At 42.9% G+C, this 22,324-nt stretch overlaps 1 protein-coding gene across 8 annotated transcripts in view; it reads right to left on the bottom strand.

Moving 5' to 3' along the window:
• LOC101950738 (myb/SANT-like DNA-binding domain-containing protein 2) overlaps positions 1 to 22,324 on the bottom strand; it is a 47,338-nt gene that overhangs the window by 22,624 nt on the left and 2,390 nt on the right. For 3 of the 8 annotated variants that reach the window (XM_065582134.1, XM_065582129.1, XM_065582133.1), the window contains exon 2: positions 17,116 to 17,263. The gene's annotated coding sequence lies outside the window, so the exon portion shown is untranslated. Of the gene's footprint in view, positions 1 to 14,001; positions 14,104 to 17,115; positions 17,264 to 18,071; positions 18,211 to 18,618; positions 22,046 to 22,324 lie in introns of those variants that run through there. The other 5 variants (XM_065582128.1, XM_065582132.1, XM_065582135.1 and 2 more) reach the window with 4 other exon arrangements.

Below are 22,324 nucleotides of genomic sequence, written 5' to 3'. Positions count from 1 at the left end.
AGTATATTGACAGTCTATCAAAAATCAGTTTTATTTTTTGTTGATTTTGCTCTCCTAAACGACGCCATGTTTGCAGAGTACAAGTATTTCCTTTCAAAAATATTTAAATATATATATTCTTTGAGACATGGATTCTTGTTTAAATCTCTAGAGAAGTAAAAATATATGTCACCAAACCCCACCCACAATGAAAAACACAGATCTGGGTTTTGTCTCATGTATACTGCAGTATTTCACTGCTGTTCTTGAAGAACTGTTCTTCATTTCTTAATAGAATTGTAAGCAAACCCATGCTACATGGTGTTTTTCATGATCAATTATTTTGTTCATTTTGAAACATATCTGTTTTCCATGTAAAGTCCCTATGTACCTTCTCCAACTAACCCCAGGAAAATAAGTTGTTTATTTTAAGAGATTTTGAAGTCTGAGTGGTCTAAGATATGAAGAGACCGATTAGGTTGCAAGGCAATACTATACTACAGCCCTGCATATCCTTCTCTTTGTCGGAAATGGGATTATGGCACAAGTATAGAGGATTTCTTATCCATATAATTTGATGGCAGGAAATATTAAAATAAACTATAAACTCAATTTGCAGCTTGTCTTAGGGAGGAAATTGGGATATGACTGGGTAAAATACATATTGCAGGCTAGTATCTAAAAAACGTGGATTTTCAGAAATAGAACTATTACATACACCTCTCTGCCATTTTCTTTCAGTAACACTGAATATAATTGCCTTACCATTTATCTTAGTAAATGTAAATGTTAAGTTTCCAAGCAAAGCTATATAAGCATGAGTTTTCTTTACCCTTTACAAAAACTGAAGAGTTTTCGTTTCTTATTGTTGAATAAATGTCTGTGTCTTAATCCACACAATCAAATTAACTGAGGAATTAAGATCCAGAGGAAATAGTCATTACATTATGGAAGATTCACTTCTACAAACAGAATTAGTAGTTTATAAACCTAAAAACATTAGGAACCTAATTTTTAGAGGTGCTGCACCTCTGCAAATCACTTTGTAAGTGAATTAATTTTTTATGAAAAGTACCAGATTAACATCCACTGAGAAATTACAAATGGGTTGTAACACTGCAAGCATCCTCTTATGGTCCCATCACTATGGAGATGAGACGTTTCTTTTCTTGTATTGTGGATATTGGTTCACTGGTGGACTATAAACTTGCCTCAAGTAAGGCACTTAACAGCCATCAGAAGATGGAGGTTTTTGGTTACCACCAAATCGGGCTTGTTTCAAATAACAACTCAGAGAATAAACATGACCATTTTAAAAAAAAGAATAAAATGTTCAGGGAATTCTTCTATTTTTCTTCTCCTATTCAACTAATTGCCTTAAACTTGAATGAATACACTGAGGAACTAAATAAGGAACTAATGAGGAACTAATAGTATTCAGCCAAGCATGTTCGAAGCAATACACCCACACCCCTATTACAGTGGTTCCCAAACTATCGGTTGTGTCCTCCACGTGGGGTTGCATCATTAGTGTATGGGGCCACAATCCCACTTGAATATACAAACCCAAGTCCAAATGTGTCCAGACCTGCTCTACAAAATGGTGTCCTCCACTTACTGTGACCTCACATACACTGTATGTAACAGGTCACACTTCCTGCAGGATGCTATTTTGTAAAGCAAGTATTTCTACTGGGGACCTGTGGAGGCGCTGCATCTGGTTCAACCTCCAGCAGCGAGTCTAGTGATGTAGATATGGGGTCACATGAATCAATAACTCTCAAACTAGGGTCAAGCAGGCAAAAAGTTTGGGAACTGCTATGCTACTGCTTGAGCAACAAACTTCAAAGCTCAAATTATGATGCGCCTACTATTCCAGTCATGGTCCTCACTTAAGCAGACACTGCCAATAATGTGGCAGGTTTTGTGTACAAGATTTAGACCTGGTCTTGGAGCTCTGCAAACTGTGTTGTTGCAGGTGACACCCTCTAATGCTGGTCATGCATGAGAAACAAGGGTAGCCTCAGGCATTGACCCCTGTATCTGCTTCATGAGAGTTGCTGCTGTCACATGCAGTGCCTCCTCCAGCCTCCAGGTGTCTCAGAAGCTAACTCCTCATTCCTTTTCCTAACATCTCTCAGGCCTTGTCTACACTCGCATTTGCATGTAGGGTACGTTAGCTACACGATGCAGTGAAAAGCAGGCTGTGTCCACACTGTGGTGTTAGCTACCCCTGACAGTGAAAAGCTCTGGAAGGGAGGAGGCAGCAGGGAAAGATTCTGGCTAAGTCTTTCCACACTGTCTCCCCCTGCCAGAGCCTTTTCCTGCTGTCAGAGCCTCTTCCTGCAGTGGGAAAAGGCTAGGGTTGCCAGGCGTCCGGTTTTTGACCAGAACTCCCGGTCAAAAAGGGATCCTGGTAGCACTGGTCAGCACCACTGACCAGGCCATTAAAAGTCCAGTTGGCGGTGCAGCGGGTCTAAGGCAGGCTCCCTGCCTGTCCTGGATCTGCGCAGCTCCCCGGAAACAGCTGGCATGTCCGGCCCCTAGGTGCAGAAGCGATCAGGGAAGCGCTGCATGTTGCACCCACCCCCAGTGCCGACTCCGGAGCTCCCATTGACTATGACCAATGGGAGCTGTGGGGTGGCGCTTGTGGATGCGGGCAGCATGCAGTGCGCAGAGCTGCCTGGCTGCGCCTCCACTTCGCCACTTCCAAGAGCAGCACGGAGCCAGGGCATGCAGGGAGCCTGCCTTAGCTCCACTGCACTACCGACCAGGAGCCACCTGAGGTAAGCGCCACTCGGATGGAGCCTGCACCCCAAACCCCCTGCCCCAGGTCGGAACCTTCTCCCGCATCTTAACTCCCTCCCAGAGCCTGCACTCCCTCCCGCAGCCCAATACCCTACCTCAGCCCTGAGCCCCCTCCCGCACTCCAACCCCTCATCCCCAGCCCCACCCCAGAGCCCACACCCCCAGCCAGAGCCTGCATCCCTTCCTGCACCTCAAACCCCCACCCCAGCCCTGAGCCTGCTCCTGCCCCCCAAACTCCTCATCCCCAACCACACCCCCAGCTGGAGCCCTCACCCCCTCCTGCACCCAACCCTCGGCCCCAGTCCAGTGAAAGTGAGTAAGGGTGGGGGACAGCGAGCGACGGAGGGAGGGGGACTGGAGTCAGTGGGGGCAGTGCCTCGGGGAAGGAGGGTGGGGTAAGGGTGTTCGGTTTTGTGCAATTAGAAAGTTGGCAACCCTAGCAAAGGCTCTGGCAGCAGAGAGGTAGCAGGACACTACAATGCTAAAAAATAGCATGTCAACATAGGAGTAATGGGTTGGGTGAGTAGAGAGTGGTGTAGGGCTTATACCCTAAGGTTCTGGTGTCCCTTTACCAGGGCCGGCTCTAGAATTTTTGCCGCTCAAAGCAAAAACAATTTTGGCTGCCCCCCCCGGTTCTTTAATTACCCCACCCCTGGCCCCGCCTCAACTCCGCCCCTTCCCCAAATCCCCAGCCCTGTCTCCTCCCCCCAGGCTCTCAAGCCTAGGAGGGAGGGAGGGAGGGAGGGGGAGAAGCGGCGCCGTGCCGCGGCCACTCGGAGTCTCCCCCTCCCTCCCAGGTTTGAGAGCCTGGGAGGGAGGGGGAGCAGCGGCGCGCGAAACAGCTGTTTTGCACGCTGTGGCAGCAGCAGCGGAGGTGAGCTAGGGCGTCCGGGGCACATTTATAGGGGTGAAATTCTGGCGCTGGCCATGCCGCCCCTAAAAATGTGCCGCCCCAAGCACCAGCTTGTTTTGCTGGTGCCTAGAGCCGGCCCTGGCCTTTACTCGCCTAAGCAGTGACTTACTGGCTACACAGCTATTTATACCTGTGTTAGGAGTTGCATAGTATCTGTACTCTGTACATGTCACCATAAGGGTAGATGTAGCCTCAGTTCTACAAGATTGTGGAGAGAAGTCTGCTGTTCTACAGGAGACTAGAAGCAGCAGCAGCAGCTTCTTGACCAATCTCAGGAATTTTAGGACTGTCCTCAAAGGAGGAAATAGAGACCGAGAGATGATGTGTATGGGGAGGGCTTATGTTAGAGGACTTTCAACAGGGGTCAAGGGCTATGTGCAGCAGAGGGTAAGCTATATCTATAAGTGGTATTAGAATGAGTGGTAGGTTTGCAGTTGTGAAGGAGGGGAATTGATGTGGGACAGAGAATTAACAGTGGGTACAGACAGAAGAGTAAGTGATAAGTAAAAGAGAGGAGAGAGAACGAGATATAATGAAAGGTAGGGGAAAGAGAATTATTAAACACTACAGAAATTGGGCAGAGAAACACCAGAATGCAGTGAAAGGAAAGGAAAATTGAGTGAAAGGAGGGGAAAAAGCAGAACAAAAGCAAGAGACAAAATTAATTCCTGCCATAAATACAGTGAAGTACAAACCTGCCTCTATTTATTAAACACATCCTTTCCCCAGGCTTTGAGAGGATTTGACCTGTGAAATCCTGGGCGCTCAGATCACTAATCTGAGCTAGCTACTCACTTTCAAAGTTGTAGCTTGTGCATAAGCATGATGTTCTCCTTTTATGTGGCATTGATAACCTACTTAAAAGACCACTTAAATACAGAAATGGGTACCTTTATAAAAGTGTGCAATAAGAGTGTTACAAAAAATATATATTTGAGTTTATATAGTCCCAAAATATATGTCACTAATTCCCCTTATGTGAACAATCACTTGTGTGTGTGTGTATAGATATCTAGCACCCATATGGAAAGTACTCTGTGTGTGTTTGTGTGTGTACCGTATACAGTACTCCAGATAAAAACTATTAAGTCTGACCTGTAGTTAAATCATGCAGTGTGGTGCCAGATTACATTAAACTGATTTTTAAAGACACATTAAATTCTCCCATCTCCCATGCTTCAATGGTGTTGCTAAAGGGCAGACTTTAGGCAGTTTGGGTTCTTGAACTGTGCATTTCCATACCTTAACATGTCTTTTAAGTTTAACCTCAACTCTGAATTTCCTGGTTTTATAACGAGTGGTTAAGGAGCAACTACAACATCCCTCTAATGTTTTCACCCTACTGATATGTACTGATGCGTACTTTCAGGCCGCGTGCTAAAGGTTGCCGATCCCTGCACTAGAGCAATGTAATGCAGCTGGAGTGTACACCCTGGCTCCCTCCTCTATTTCATTTTCTACATTCCACCTCCATCCTGCACCCCTGCACTCCCCTCCATGCACACCCACACCAATTAGCTCTTCCCTCTTACCTCCAACACTCCTTGTATACATACCCTTAAATTTCTCTGTCATCCTTTCATTCCCCCTCCTTCTGTCTCCTTTTGTACATCGTCTTTCTGCTCACTTATGCGCTTCTTCAAACTCCTCCACTCTCTATCATTTCCTTTCTCTCTATCCCTACCTAATTAATCTCACAGTTTTTATTTACTTTTTTATTTTTACTTTTTCATTACCCATATTGTCCATTGTTAGGAATGTAATATTCATGATTGATTACTAAAGAAATACACAGATGAAAATGGGGATAATCATGTGTGGTAGTAAGACGAGATTTGTACAAGGGTATACAGCGTTTTTTATATTGCTGAGGTGTATTTTTGTTGATTATAGTTATAGTGTTTTGATTAATTATTTGCAATATATATCAGATTGATTTATGATGACATTACGAAGCAAAGTGATGGCACAGCAAATGCCATCAGGTTTTTAGTTTATAGCAAGAATGAAAATGTATTTTATATAGCATTTTTACTTCATGTGCTTTACATGAATATCATGTACACCCTACCATTCATGCTTTTGACTAGAGATGTGCTTGAGCTACAAAATTAGATTTTGAACCCATAAATTTGGAGGCGTTTGGATCAGAAGCTTTGGTTAAGGTACATCTCCGCTCTAATGTATAAAACAACATGCAGTTAACTATGGAATACTATAAACACAAAACAAGTTTCCAAATCAAGTAGTGCATAAGTTTCATAAAAATTTGTTATAGATTAGTTGGTTTGATTAATAGGATACTTGAAATAATGCGAAGATAGATCTGTTTGATTCCCATCACCCCATTTCTGAAAACATTTGCTATATCACATTTTTGGCAATCATATGAACATCATTAACTGACTATCTTAATTGTGAACTAGGGAAAAACTCCACTGGCTGGGAAAGAGGGCAGACCAAAAATGGATGCAGATATGTGTGTATATATATAATTTTGCTTCTGTACAAATTACATAGTTTTGTTGCACATATGAAGACATTTAATATAAAAAGGTCTCTGATGTGCAAGGCTGGTTTTTGAAACAAGATTCTGTCTTCCGGCATGTGAATCAGTCACAGCAGAACTACAAAGAAGTGCTTTTATTTTTTGTGAGCAGCAGTTTCAAGACATGTTGCAGACACCAAGAGTTGAGGCAGGGCGAGGTTCCTTCCTGCCAAGTTTGTAGGATGAGTAATAATTAAGTTTACAAAATACTACATAGTTTAATTTTTTTAAAGGCAACCATTATTGTAATGTAGAGGAACCTGTATTTTCTAATACAGATGTTCCCTGACTTACGCAAGCGTTCTGTTCCAGAATGCCTCGCGTAACTCAAATTTTGCGTAAGTCGTGAACGTATATCCGACCATTACACAAAAAAAAAGAAAAAACTTTTTAGCTTACGGAACTTTTTCCATAAGTGCAGATTTGAATAAGTCAGGTTTGCGTAACCCGGGAGCATCTGTACTTGATTTACATCTGATTAGTTGGGTGGTGAAAATGAAATCCAGTGGAACTTTTGAGTATTTTTGTTATTTTATTTGTGTTACAGCAACACCTGGGGGACTCGTCCAACATTGGGGCCTCATTGTGCTAGGTACCCTATAAAGACATAGTAAGAGATGGTCTCTTCCTTGAAGAGTTTATGTGACAGTGCTGTCATTTTCTTTGCAATAACCCCCCCAATTTCTCCAGTGATGTAGCAGTTCTGCCTTTGATTACTCAGCTGCATACTTATCAGTGGGTATCTGAGTTTTACATAGTCTGTGAAGTTCTCAAGACGGGCCAGATTTGGGAAATTAAGTGCACAAGAAACAAACTATTATTAAAAGTTAAAAATAAAATAAAATAAAAATCCTTCATTCCCTGTGCACCCCATTTTAATGTAATTTCCAGAATTCTTTAACTTCTTTACTATGCGAGGATTTCTATGAAAATATGAAAAATGTCCTGAATGTGTGATTAAAAAGTTATCTTCCCTACAACATGTAGTTTTACCCTTTTATCTTTCAGCTTCGATAATTGTGTCTTCCTGCTTTGACTTAAATATTTTCATTGTAATGAATGAAAGTAATTGTGGTTGGTGCCATATATATGTAGATCTTTAGAAGCTGTGCATTACTTTATAACTGATATATATCACTGATATTTATAAAAGCAATGTATTCTGAATTGTCACTCATCTGAAATTGAAAATATTTTAAAATACCATAAAATACTCCCACTTTTTGAAGATGTTCTGTATTAATTAGGAATTCTTATGAGTATTTTTCACTCCATTGTTTGGGTTTTTCAGTTTACTTGATTTTCCTGTTTCAATTATGTAGGTTAGGAAGGCTTACTTGATTCAAAGATATTTACCATTCCCTGTTTCTGCTGTCTTTTGCATCTTGGTTATTGTTTGTTCTTTCTACTTCTTGACAAAACAGTTTTGACAAGAAAGCTTGTGGAAAGACACTCATGTCAATACTGGAAGGTAGTTCCTAATATTAATATTTTTATATTTAGACTGTCCTCCATTACCCTCTGTTATTCACTAGCATTTACCAGGGATATTAAATGTAGTAATGTTGTACAAGTAACATACCAGATTACAGTTTACATTCAGTTGGTAAATTACATAAATTCACCCAATGGATGAACAGGAACAATACCATGTGACTTATGTAACTAATCAGCAAATATTCGCAACAAACTGTTCACCAGCAAACTGCAGACTAATATTTGATCACCCAAGAAAGTCACAATTCCAAATAATGGATAATTGAGAATTTGGGGATCTATTACCGACATTTAAAAGATAAAATCCTTTGTCTGCTGAATAAATGACTAACTGTAGATTTTTTGCTCAGTTCTGTAAATAGATTATAAACTGATAAATACACCTTGTTATAAAGTAGTTTTCACTATAGAAAACCAAATTAAATTTTAAATGCTTTATATCAGGAAATAGACAACATACAGAGAAATAAATTACTGATAGCCATAAATATTAGTACATAAAAATAGATACTAAATTACAATTAACAATCTTATTGAAAAGGAATTGTGATAGTGCCCCAAGAAAATCCAGCGCCAGCCCACATATCCAGACCACATCATCTTACAGACCGTACAAGTACTCAGCATCGATGCATCTATAGAGGCATCCAGAACTGGAATCTTCCTTGCTATAGATTTCAGCACTACAGTCAGCACCAACCCTATCCACTGATGCGGCATCATCAAGCTCTAACACACTGAGGGCCACAGAACCACTCATGGATCCAAGTTATACGTTGTCCTTGGCATCATCAGACGGTGACGAAGATCCATACCAACAGCATTTTTACCCACCCAGATTTTCTCTGCAATCTTCAACATCATAGAGAGTCAAGACACTCTGCACAAGAGTTGGGCCCTTAACCTGTAACCGGGTACATGCCACATTTGCTCAGAGATCCTTTGTTTTTATTGAATTGACAAATACATACATAGTTATAATTCATTCCCAATTTTGAAATAGGAAAAATACCACCCGCTCACCAGGCTCTAATCCATCAATGCCCATATAACCCTGCTGGGGACCCTTGCCTGCTCAGAGCAGCATTAGCCAGAAGGAAGAGCACTAGAAGGTTATTTCAGCCACAGTACTGGCTCCACAGACCTCCCAACAACCCCTCTTGGTTCCACTCTAACCACAGGTAAAAATGGAAGAAATCACACCAGAAGGCAACCCTCTGGCACTGGTGGCCCTGTCCTCTTTGTCCCTGAGGAGATTGTAGTGCCATCAACAGCCCCACAATAGGCCAATACAAAGGTTTCCAAAACATATTAAAAAGATTAGTGAGGCCTTCCAAACTTCTGTTGAGGAGGTATAGGAGCAGACATACTCTGGACTTCTTCAGCGGGAAAAATAGCCCTCCCTGTCAGTGAGGCTATTATTGACAAATCCTATGCCAGATACCTTTTTTGGCATACCATACCTCTTGTAAGACAAATAGGAAATAAAGAATGCCTCCTGAAGGTGTCGAATTCTTTTACATGCACCCTGTCCCATCCTCCATTGTAATTACAGTGACAAATGAAAGGGCGAAACAATTCAGGTCTACACCAAAGGAGAAAGAGCCAAACAGACTAGAATCATTTGGTCAAAAAGCCTACTCCCTGGTAAGCCTGTAGTTCCGTTTGGCCAATTTCCAGGTCTTATTGGCAAGGTATGACTTCCGCATACATGAGATTGCTCTGCTTGCTTTTGCAGATACTCTGCCAACTGAGATTAGCGAGGAATTTATATGGCCAGTCAATGAGAGCCAGTTAGTGGCCACGACAAGCCTGAAAGCAGCAGTTGCTGTGGCTAACACAACTGCCAGATCTATGGCAATGGCAGCTGTTATGCAATGGGCTCCTTGGTTTCAAGGACTGGGATTCCCCAGAGAAGTCCAAATGATGGTGGAGGATCTGCCCCTTCAAAGGAGTTGAAGTTCTAAGGGACAAGGACCTCCATACATCAAAGGACTCATGAGCTACCCTGTGTTCCCTCAGGGTGTACACATCAGCTCCAAAGATCAGATACGTCAAACAGCCATATCCCTTGCAGAAACCAGTGTCCCCCTTCTACCACCAAAGGACATCAGAACTACCCAGGAAAGATCCACAGAAGGAGACAACCCACTGCTCCATCTCTCCCAGTCTGAGACTCCCATTTTGATGGGACAGTTGAGAGATGAGTTCCACCTCCACTGATTCCAGAGGTACCAGACCTCCCCTTGGGAAGTCATTTAGCTCACTTCAGGCATACTCACCAATGACCAATGGGCCACAGATACAATAAAACATGGATACTTTGTCATCCAGGGACCCTGGTGCCAACTGACAGAGGGCATAAGGGGTGCATATGAGTTTACAGCAATCCCCTGATGTCTTAATAATAGTGCACCATAAGGTGGCATGTGAGGTCTCTACAAACAGCTACTGAAGCACTGGCCATCCTAATCATTGCAAGATGTAGGTGTGGATGATATTTAAGGAATTATGTATCTATACTGAAAACTATATTCTTAGGGTAGGAAAGTTAAGGCAGGTCACTTGAAGGTGATAAACAGATTCTGTTCAGGCAGGGGTCAGAGACACTCATCTCTCTCTGGCTGACCATTTTGCAGTGTGTGTCTTACAACATACATCTATTTGCATACAAAGCCACCAACTAATCAAGATTGCAAAGTGGACAAGAGATCACAAAATCTACAAGAAGGAACACAGAGCAGGGGGTGTCCTATTTATGACTAAGATCAAAGAATTAGCCTGGTAATCAGGAGAATGTAGAGAGAGAGAGACTCAATATCCTTCACCTAAGGAACAACCTGTTAGTATGTTTAGCTTATGAATGGAGGGTCACAACTGGTCTGGTTGTTAATCGCTGGAAGAAAGGCTTTGGGTGAGCTAATCTTCATTAGACTAGGAAAGTGTCTGGTTAGTTAAGTCTAGGCTTTAGAAAGCATGTTATGATTTTATTTTATACATAACCATTTGTTTTTTCAATACTTTTCTCTACTTGCTATTACGTGATTCTCTGTTCTTTGGAAAATACCCTTATACTGATTTTACTATAAACAAATCTAAGTGCTGTGAGTTAAGTCGTGTGGTGATCCTGAAACTGATCAGCTGAGGTGTACTGTTCCTTTGGGAATACTGTATCTGTAAATAGTGTGTGTGTCCTTTGGAACGGGGCTAAGCATTCAAGGGAATGCTGAGAGGGCTCGGGGCTTGGAGTGTGCCTATCGCTAACCTGCAGAAGGACAGGGTCTGTGTAAGCTGAGAAGGGAGTGCTTGCATTGCTCATGGCTGGTAGAGTCAGCGAGCTGACCCCTGGGCAGGCATGGGCAAGGCTCCCTAATGCTAAGGGCAGGTGGTAGCAAGGAGCCTCACAACAACCAGGAAGCATCACATACTCCATGCTGGTTTTGGTGGTACCAATAACCCCTTTCCCATCCCTTTTCAGGGACCCTTCTTACATCGATAAACCTGACTCTGGAGTCAGGAGACTAGTTTGCACCTCTTTACCTTCAGGATGCATACTTCCATATTGCCATTATTCTGCTCACAGGAGGTACCTAAGGTTTACAGTGGGCCAGGAGCACTATCAGTATTGAGTACTGTCCTCTGGACTCTCCCATGGCACTGAGGATATTCGCCAAGGTGCTATCAGTTGTGGCAATTTATCTAAGAAGAGCAACAAAGAGTCCTGTAGCACCTTAAAGACTAACATGTATTGGAGCATAAGCTTTCGTGGGTGAATGCCCACTTCGTCAGACACATGGCATTCACCCACGAAAGCTTATGCTCCAATACATCTGTTAGTCTTTAAGATGCCACAGGACTCCTTATTGCTTTTTACAGATCCAGACTAACACAGCTACCCCTCTGATATCTGAGAAGACTATCTGAGAACTTATCTGAACATCAACATAGACACTTTTCTGGACAATTGGTTTGTAAGGGGGAAATCTCCGTAACGGGCCTTTAAAGCCATCTACAACATGCTCAAGCTCTTTCAAAGGTTATGCCCGAAAGTCAACAAACATAAATTAACATTAAATTAATTGGTGCAATCCTAGACTCCTCCACCTCCTGGGCCTACGTACCTCAAGACAGATTCAAGAACCTGTCCACCCTAATTATCCAATTTGAGGGAAACCCCTGTATCAATGTAAGGTCATGCCTCACCCTTCTGGCCTCTTGCACCTTTGTGATGCTGCATAATAGACTTCACCTCTGCTACTTGCAGAGTTGATTGAAACTGGTTTATACACCTTCCAAACATCACTTGGATGTGCCTCTCATTATGCCACCCTTGGTCCTATCTTCATTGAAATGGTGGAGAAACCCGATGAATGCCTGCAAATCTGTCCCCTTCCGGGTGCCCGTGTCCAAGACTGTTGTGATGGATTCATCCTTGTTAGGATGAGGTGCCCAAATTGACCAATTAAAGATAAAAAGTCTATGGTCCTTAAGGAAGAAGAAGAGAATGCACATTACTCTCCTAGAACTTAGAACTGTACAGAAGGCCTGGGCATTCTTTCTCCACCTAATATAAGGGCAGTTTGTACAAATCAAAATCAACAATCAAGATGGAGTCAGATATTTTTCCTCTCTGTCAAGAAGCCATCAGGCTCTGGGATGGTGCATCGAACAGCAGATATCCAGGGCGGCTGTACTCTTACCTGGACTGCTGAACCCTCTTGCAGACAACCTCAGTAGACACTTTCTCCCAGATCATGAGATCAAAGACAAAATTCTACAGGACGTTTTCATGGACTGAAGCAATCCCAAGATCAACCTCTTCACCATTCAATACAACAACAAATGTCCAAGATTCTGCTTGAGGGGTGGAATAAGCCCAGGATCCATAGCAGATGTATTCCTGATACTATGATCAGAAGATCTGATATATGCTTATTCCCCAACCATTCTAATTTCTGGAGTGCTTCAAAAACTCAAATAGGACTCAGTCAAGCTAATCCTAATAGCTCGAGCGTGGCTCCAACAATTCTGGTTCACAGACCTCCTGAACCTGTCAATATTTCAACCCAAAACCTTACCTCTGCTCCCAGGCCTGCTGTCTCAGAACCAGGGACAGATTCTACACCCAAACCTGGTGTCCCTGCATCTCACAGCATGGCAGCTGGATGGATGTTGTCAACAAAGCAGGTATGCTAGACTCTAGTTAGAGAAGTTCTAATAAGCAGTGGAAAAGAATCAACATGACAAAATGGATGAGGTTTTCCCACTGGTGCCACCAAAAAATTAGTGGTACCACATCATTCCTCCATCCCTCAAATACTTGACTACTTACTAAAACATAGGAACTTGTCCCTTAGTTCAGTTAAGGTGAACCTAGCTGCCATCTCAGGTCATCACCCACCAGTGAAGGACTTTTTCTCATCTGTTGGTAGTTAAGTTCCAGGAGGGCCAAATTATGGTATTCCCACCAATCAAGGAACCTGTATCTGCACGGGACTTAAACATGGTATTCTTAGCTCTCATGGAGAGACCCTTCGAACCTATGGCCTCTTCTTCCCTGCTATGCCTTACTTATTTTTAGCTGCCATAGCTTCTTCCAGAAGAGTAGGGGAGATTCAAGAACTACTGGCTGGCCCACTGTACACAGACAAGGTATCCATGAGAACACACCCTAAATTTCTCCCCAAAGTAGTGACAGAATTCTACCTGAATCAACAAATATACCTACCACTACTTTTCCTGAAACCTTATGCAGCCAAATCTGTTGCATATTTTAGATGTCAGGAGAGCCCTGGGTTACTACTTAAACAAAACAAAACCCAATCACCAAGACCGTTTGTTTCTCTCCATCACAGAGAGGTCGAAAGGCTCTGCATTTTCATCCCAGAAACGATCAGACAAGATTTCTGACTATATTAGAACATGTTATGAGGTGGCCAAGGTAGAGCCACTCTCCACGATCACAGCTTATTCCCCTAGAGTACAATCTGCATCAGCAACATTGCTGTGAAATCTACCAATATCAGACATTTGGGCATCAATGTTCATGAGACCCTGCATCCTGAATGAGGCCTCCAGCTGGTGCTGCATTTGGTAAAGCAGTTCTTTATTCATTGTTTAATGAATGAAGCTGCCACCTCCTTAATACAATCACTGCTTAGGAGTCACCATCAGTGGAATGTGTATGCAGACAATCACTCAAAGAATGTACTATTGTGTAAAATAAAATTTTCTTGAGGAATGGAAAGTTACTTACCAAGTGCAAGTAAATGGAGTTCTTTGAGATGTGTTGTCCATATGAACATTCCACAATCCCTCTTTCAATCCCCTCTATCTTGGAGTTCCTCTTTTGGAGGTTCTGCAGTAAGAAGGAACCAAATGGAGGCTGGTGTGCTTTGCCCTTACGTGCCCTCACTGTGGAGCACAAGGGCTGAGGGGCATATATTATGGATACTGCTGGCCAAAAAGACACTGACCCCAGGCTCATGAGGTGCATGCACACTATCAGCGCAATGTGCATATGGACCACACATCTCAAAGAAAAGCATTTACTTGTGCATGGTAAGTAACTTCCCATGCCTCAAGAATATTTTATTTTACACAATAGTCTAAATTGTTTCCTGGATATTAGTTGTACATATAAATATATCTGAACTGTCATCTCAGTTTTATGACCTTAGATTTCATTCCTCCCCATCTTGGCTTTCTAGCCAATCATGTTGTCTAACTTTAGACTATAGAAAGAGAATATCGGGCCTTTAGGTGACATGAGTAGAATCTTTTTCATGGTTAAAAGCATAGGCGCTGACTCCATGGTGCTCTGAGGCCGGAGAGCCCGTGGAAAAAAAAGTGGATGCTCAGGAGGGGTTGGGGGAGAGCAGTGAGTGGCGGGCAGGCGGGGGCTTCGGGGAGGATGCGGGAAGAAGCAGAGTGGGGGCAGGGCCTTGGAAGAAGTGTGGGTGGGAAGAAGCGGAGTGAGGGTGGGACCTTGGGGGAGGGGCAGAGGGAGGTGGGGCCTTGGGGAAGGGGAGGAGTGGGGGTGGGACCTCTGGGCAGAGCAAGGGTGAAGCACCCCTGGGGAAAAATAAAAGTCAGTCCCTGTGATTAAAAATAAAACTAATGCTTGGTTCTCTAATACCATAAGCCCTGATCCTAAGTCAACAGGACTCTCATGTGTCTGAGGTAATGCACATGCTTTAGTCTTTGAAGAACTGGAACCTATGTACATGCTAGTGGTGGCTGTGTTTTCTTATTATGTGTCCTAACTTAAGGTAACAAAAAAAGTGTAAAAACCTAAAGTAATTTCAATTACACCTCTGCCTCGATATAACACTGTCCTTGGGAGCCAAAAAATCTTACCATGTTATAGGTGAAAACGCGTTATATCGAACTTGCTTTGATTCGCCGGAGTGCGCAGCACCGCCCGCCCGGAGTGCTGATTTACCACGTTATATCAGAATTTGTGTTATATCGGGTCACGTCATATCAGGGTAGAGGTGTACTTAAATGAGTAAACACCCGTGCTACAAACATGCTCATTGGGATTTCATGCCAGTTGAACTTTACAATTTTTTAAAAATAGTTTGATATACTGGGTTACTACAGACCGGGCAAACAGGAGACAGAGCAGGTTTTTTGGCACAATTGTTATAGGCCATTCCCCGTTCCAATATAGTGACATTAACAGTGGATTTAAGTTTATCTTTATTAAAATATGAGGTTGACGCAAATGTAATCTGCAATATAAAGTTAGAATGACACATTTCCCTCTCTAGATTCACTGGTGTATACAAAGAATCTCCACTCATCCAGTCTTCAATAAATCTAAGCTGACAGGTAATGTGATAGAGATTTCTACATAGGAATGAAAACCCTCCTCCCATCTTGGCACACTTCAAGGGCAATACATAGTCACCTTTCATGAGAAAAGCCTCTCAATAGCCTTTCTAGGCTGCATCATTCATTTGCTTGTATGTTGTATCACCATTCTCTTTCTTTCATATGTTTTTGTCATTAGATTTTAAACCTTTCAGGGAGGGGACTGTCCCTTTTGTACTGTTCCCAGCAGAATGGTACCCCAGTCAGGATTATGGCTTTTGGATGCTACCATAATGTAAGTATTTGCCACTATTGCTACTACTACTATTATTGTTGCCCTCTTTTGACCTGAGCAGCTTGTCAAATTTTGAGGTGCTGGGAATGTTCCAGATGGGAGTAGAAATTGATGACGGAGTCTGGTATTTTCTTTGATGCAATCTTGCTTACTGACAAGGAATGTACAAAGTCCTGCTTCTCTGAACACAAGAGGATCCAAGAACAAAAGGAGAAGTTTCAATGCTTACAGCCCCAAGCCTCTTTCAAAAACTCTCTAGCTTTTCACAGGATCTGACTGTGCTCACAGGCTACTACAGACATGGGCGAACTATGGCCCGTGGGACTGTCCTGCCCGGCCCCTGAGCTCCCAGCCGGGGAGCCTAGTCCCTGGCCCCTCCCCTGCAGCCATGCCGCTGCGTGGGCCGCGCTCTGGCATGCTGCTCCTGCTGGGCAGCGTGGGGAGCGCAGCTGGCTCTGGCCGGGTGTCGCAGCTGTAAGCTTCTGCTGCTGGTAAGGGGGCAGGGAGCTGGGGGATTGGGTAAGGGAGCTGGGGGTTCTGGGGGGGCAGTCAGGAAGGAGGGGGTGGTTGGATGGGGCAGAGGTTCTGGGGGAGCGGTCAGGGGATGGGGAACAGGGAGGGTTGGGAGTGGAAGTCCTGGGGGGGCTGTCAGGGGGCGGGGATGTGGATAAGAGTCAGGAGGGCAGTCAGGGGACAGGGAGCAGGGGGGGTTGGATAAGGGGGTGGGATCCCGGGGGGTAGTTAGGGGCAGGGGTTCCGGGAGGCGGTGGTCAGGGGACGAGGAGCAGAGGGTGGTTGGATAGGGGGTGAGAGTCCTGAAGGGGCTGTCAGGGGGCGGGGGTCCCAGAGGGGGCGGTCAGGGGACAAGGAGCAGGGGCAGTTGGATGGGTTGGGGGTTTAGAGGGGGGCAGACAGGGGGCAGGAAATGGGAGGGGGTGGATAGGGGGTGGGGGCCAGGCTGTTTAGGGAGGCACAGCCTTCCCTCCCCGGCCCTCAATACAGTTGCGCAACCTTGATGTGGCCCTCGGGCCAAAAAGTTTGCCCACCCCTAGGCTACTGCTTGGCTTTCTTGCCTCTTCCTTTTGCTCTGTTCTCAGTTTCTGTTTGTGTTCTCACTCTCTCTCACACACACACACACACCCCTTGTCACAATACCCACTGGAACTCCCCACTCACATAGTGCTTTTAGGCAGATTCTGATAGGCCTTGTTTTAAGTGTTTTACATTATTATTAGATCTAAAAGTTGATTTCAATACCGTAGTTTGTGAAGTGTTGGTGATTTGCTTGTGGAACAAGCTTCATTCTTTTCTCCTGAAGAGATTCCAGAGTAGATCTGGGTAATTGCTTTTCTGCCAGCAGGGTGTTCTTATGTGGGGTTCCACATCATCAGCCCTTCTGTTGTACCTTTGGGAGGATGAGTTAAGAGGAACTGGTCAAATTGTTTTCATGTGCTAACGACCCTCAGTGCTCATTTCATCTGATCAACAGGGCTCAAAGGAGCATCCTTCTTAGTACATGGAAGCAGTCTGAATATGGATGAGAGAGTTGACTGAGGCTGAATTCAGTGAAAACTGAGCTTTTGGTAGGTTGGAGGAAGCAACTGGAAGATATGCCAAAGATTGTATCATCTCTTTTTAAATTGTTCTTTCATTAATAGGGTTTCATAACTGGGAGTTGTCAGACTCCCAGCTGCTGTTAGATGACAATATAACAGTAGTGACCAGGACAGTTTTCCTCCACATGTGTTATGAGGTTCTCACAGGAGTAGACCTTGCTACCATCATCCATGACTTTGGCTGATCTTGAAGTGACAATGGCAATATGCTCTACATGCCTTTCATCAGCTTGGAAAATGAAGCTAGTATGGAAGGCAGCAACCTGATTAAGCCATGTGCACATGACCTAAGTGCTCTGAAATCTGCATGTGTTGCTTGTATTTTTTTGCATGGAGTTCAAGTTGTTGGTTTTGACATATGAGCCCTAAGTGGCTTGACCTAGCTACCTAAAATCTCTTCCTTCACCATGCCATACTGCCATAGCTGATCAGTGGAGGGTTCAAAGAGGAATTGGACATATAAGTGGATAACAAGAATATCCAGCATTATAACAATTATGGTAAACAGAGATTTGGAAGGAATAAAAATGCTTCAGAGCTTAAACCAATCTCCAACTCTTACGAATTGGGATGAGACATTCATGAGGGGAAAATTACCCCACATCTGCCTTCTGTGGAGTTCTTGCACCTTCTTCGGGGGCATCTAGTGATGGGCACTGTTGCAGACAGAATACTGGACTAGATGGACCACAGGTATGATACAGTATGGCAATTCCTATGTTCCTGTCTTCTGATTCTGTAAAACATTGACATACTACTTATTGAATGCACTATAATTATTATACTGGAACTGTGCATTACTTCTACCATGCACCAACATTAGGAGAAAATTAAAAAAATATTCTACAATAGATGTGTAATCACAGAATCAGTCTGGTACTAGTTGCTGAAACATGGCATGCGCATTATGAGAGGTGCAGCAATTAATGAAAAATTCCAGATCTTAATAATCGCAGAACTTTGAGTGGTGCCCTTTATAATTAAGTGGTAATATCATTGTCCCTTTGTTTTACAAGGCAAAAATGAAATTCCCAAGTGGATGAACTGTGAAGCCAAAGGCTAATAAGTATATCATAATGGGGAAAACAGAGGGCAATGAAGACATTTAATATTGTATTACATGTCTGCAAAAAGACATACATACCAATGTTGTTATATTACGAAGGAGTTGGTCATGACTCCATAGTTAAAGTTGGGTCTGAACTTCCATTCAAAGTCTTATTTTCTATCCCTTAGGCTTGTGACAGGGGTAATTACTGCTTGCAAATTGGGATGCTTGAAGTAGGGTATGAAAAATTTTTTTCTGAGATTTTGGGAAGTACAGGGTTAAAGATGTTCTTAAATTACTTGTTTTAGATTTTTCCCAGTGTCTCAGAGTTTTCAGTTCACATGTTCTCAGCAGTGGTAGGTTTTCAGAACTCCTAATATCAGCGCCCAGATGGCTCTTTACAAATTCAGTACTGGATGTTTATTATACATGGAACAGCATTTTCCAAGATAAAGCTATTTACTAATCTTTGTCCTTAGGGACTGGGTCGATAGGATCTGATCCAAAGCCCCTTAAAATCAATGGGAATCTTTCCTTTGACTTTAATGAGCTTTGGAGCAGACCCAGAGAGTGGAAACGGATAAGGTGCTAGACAAACTACTTTCTCCTGTAAAGTGTCCTGCCAGTTTTCTACTATTCTCTGATTCTGGAAGAGTGCAGAAGTCCTCCAGGATCAACAAATGAGAGTATACAGGATGTGAGCAGAAAAGAACTTGGAAAGCGGAAGAGGAGCCTGCAGCGAGAGATTGACATAGAATCATTCCCCAGCTTCTCATGTCATCCTACTACTCCCTGGCCCACTCCTAAGGAATAAAGACTTCCTCTTCTCCTACAGAGAATTAAGAGGTTCTTCAGCTCCCTGACAGCCACCTGATGAGCCATAATAAGTTAGGTCTGACTGCCTCAACAAACTAGCTTTCAAATGGCTAAGGAGCCCAATAAGGTTCATGAGGGTGGAAAGAGAAGGAAGAAGGAAAAGGAGAAGGGGGAGGGATAGCTCAATGGTTTGAGCATTGGCCTGCTAAACCCAGGGTTGTGAGCTCAATCCTTGAGGGGGCCACTTAGGGAATTGGGGTAAAAATCTGTCTGGGGATTGGTCCTGCTTTGAGCAGAGGGTTGGACTAGATGATCTCCTGAGGTCCCTTCCAACCCTGATATTCTAAGTCTTGGGGAATAAAGAATCTGTGCCCTACTTCCCACTGTATGGGCCTGGGATCATAAATGTTTTTAAAAGTAAGGAAGTTTCCACACAAAATCCTGATTATACAGACGCTCCCCGGGTTACACAAACCCGCACTCACGGAAAAAGTTCCGTAAGTGTTGGGTTTTTTTGCGTAATTGTTGGGTTTACGTCCCCGACTTACGCAAAATTTGACTTACGTAAGGCATTCCGGAACGGAACGCTTGCATAAGTTGGGGAGCATCTGTATTGGAGTTTATGGTTGAGAGCATATATCAGTAATTTAAGATTTTAAAAAAATGTAATTATAAAAAAGCACATCAGGGAATTAAGTTTAAATATAAAACGCAAACAATTTGAAATGAATGCATCTGAAATACCTTATTACACCTGTTGTGATGTCACCCTCCTATATTTTCTTCTTTGTTCCTTTCATACTTAGGGCCTATTTCTGAAAATCCTAGGGGTTTGTAGAATCAAGCTCCTATGCTGAACAATGTTGTTTGTGGATCAATAACTTTTTCTAAAGAAACTAAGTTCCCAAACGATGTCTGTGAATATAAGTTTGGAAAAATGATCAAATCACTGCCATTTGTCCATCTCAGCATCATCTTTTTTCCATTATGACTTTAAGAACCCTGTAGTATGAGGAAGCAGATATGAAATCTGGGTGCGTGCACTATTCTTGTACATCTTGAACCAGACTTATAAACATGATTCCAGTTGTAAGTGTATACTTTGACACCACACTAACCTTTGCTCTTTTTATGTAAAGTGCTAAAACTTCATTAGCCAGTAAATTTGTGTATATAGATACAGATTTACTGATAAGTAGTGCACAAGAAATCTAAATGAAGAATGTAGAATGATGGCTTTCAATGTGCAATCTGTTTAATTACAATTTTATAAAGTATATTTTTATCTGTGCCTGGTGTATGGCTCTGCAGACTGAACTTTGCACAACTTTTCACTTAGGAGTAAAACGTTCTGGTGCTTGATCTCTGAGATGAAGCTGTTTGTTATGGATGGATAAAGTTGTCTAGGAATTATTTTTTGAGGGCACCACAGCAGCAGTAAAGCTAAGGGGTTTGGGGCTTGTTAACTGTGCATCCCTGCACTTTCAAACGTTTGGATTCCTTTTAAGTGCAATTTTAACTATGGCTTTCTTTATTTTCTGATACTTTTTATTATTATATTTTTGTAAGGTTTTCCATCCTTTAAATTACTGTTATGCTCTCTTAACTTTAACTCCAGCTTAATTTTTTATCTGAAAATAAATATTATAAATACGTGTTTATCTAATACAACATTCATAGAAAGTTAACAAATATTTTGTGTTTGGAGCATGAGCACATTGAGGCTGGTGGTAAATTTCAGAAAGTGGTACACAAGTCATTTTATTGTGTCCACATTGGGAGTTAGTGATATATCATTAGGACTTTTGCTCCTAAATCACTTATGCATTTCTGAAAATCCCACTCTAAAGGTTTATCTACATGGACATTTTTTCCAGGTATACTGGTATAATTTTATATAGTAATTATATCAGTAAAGTTAAATTACTCCCCCATGTGGACACTGTTATTCCAGAATTTGAGTGGGTTTTTGACTTAGGCCATGTCTACATTAGCGAGCTTACAGTGGCACAGTTGTACCAACACAGCTGTGCTGCTGTAAGATCACTCATGTAGATGCTCTATGCTGATGGGAGAGAGCTCTCCCATTGACATAATAAAATCATCTCAATGAGCGGTGGTAACTATGGTGGTGGGAGAAGCTCTCCCACCACCATAGTGCTGTGCACACTATCACTTATGACAGCAAAATTTATGTTGCTTAGGGGTGGGTTTTTTTTCACAGCCCTGAGCCACATAAGTGGTAGTGTAGACATGGCCTTAGTTTAAATTGCTTCCAAAGTGGCATAAGATAAACTAGAAAAATACACCCCTATACCAGAATAAAAGTATCCACACGGGGAGTTATACCAATCTAACTATAATGCTTTAAATTCACACCACTGAATGAGGCTGTGGGCCTGTGGAAAAAATAGTATGCAATCAATTAATTAAAAATTATATCTTAATGTATATGCATGACGGCCATGGTATTTCCTAATTTTGAGCCCTCAATTTTGCAACCTTAATGTTTTTAATGCAGTATTTTAAATATAATTTCCTAACTTTCTAAAAAAGTAAACTGAATAAAAATTCCATCATGTGGAATCATAATGATTCCCACATGGCTTATCAGCAGGATTAGAACTGCCTGCTCCACAGCACAGACCTCTGCCACTTGAGCTAATATAGCAGGGATTGGCAACTTTGGCACGCGGCCCCTCAGGGTAAGCCCTTGGCGGGCCAGGCCAGTTTGTTTACCTACAGCGTCTGCAGGTTCGGCCGATCGCAGCTCCCACTGGCCGCGGTTCGCTGCTCTAGGCCAATGGGGGCTGCAGAAGGGGTGGCCGGCACATCCTTCGGCCCGCGCTGTTTCCTGCAGCCCCCATTGGCCTGGAGCAGCGAACCGCAGCTAGTGGGAGTTGCGATCGGCCAAACCTGCAGACGCTGCAGGTAAACAAACGGGCCTGGCCCGCTAGGGGCTTACCCTGACGGGCTGCATGCCAAA

The sequence above is a fragment of the Chrysemys picta genome, chromosome 2 (genome assembly GCF_011386835.1).
Source record: "Chrysemys picta bellii isolate R12L10 chromosome 2, ASM1138683v2, whole genome shotgun sequence".
Classification (NCBI taxonomy): domain Eukaryota; kingdom Metazoa; phylum Chordata; order Testudines; family Emydidae; genus Chrysemys; species Chrysemys picta.
This window is presented reverse-complemented; position numbering and strand designations above follow the sequence as displayed.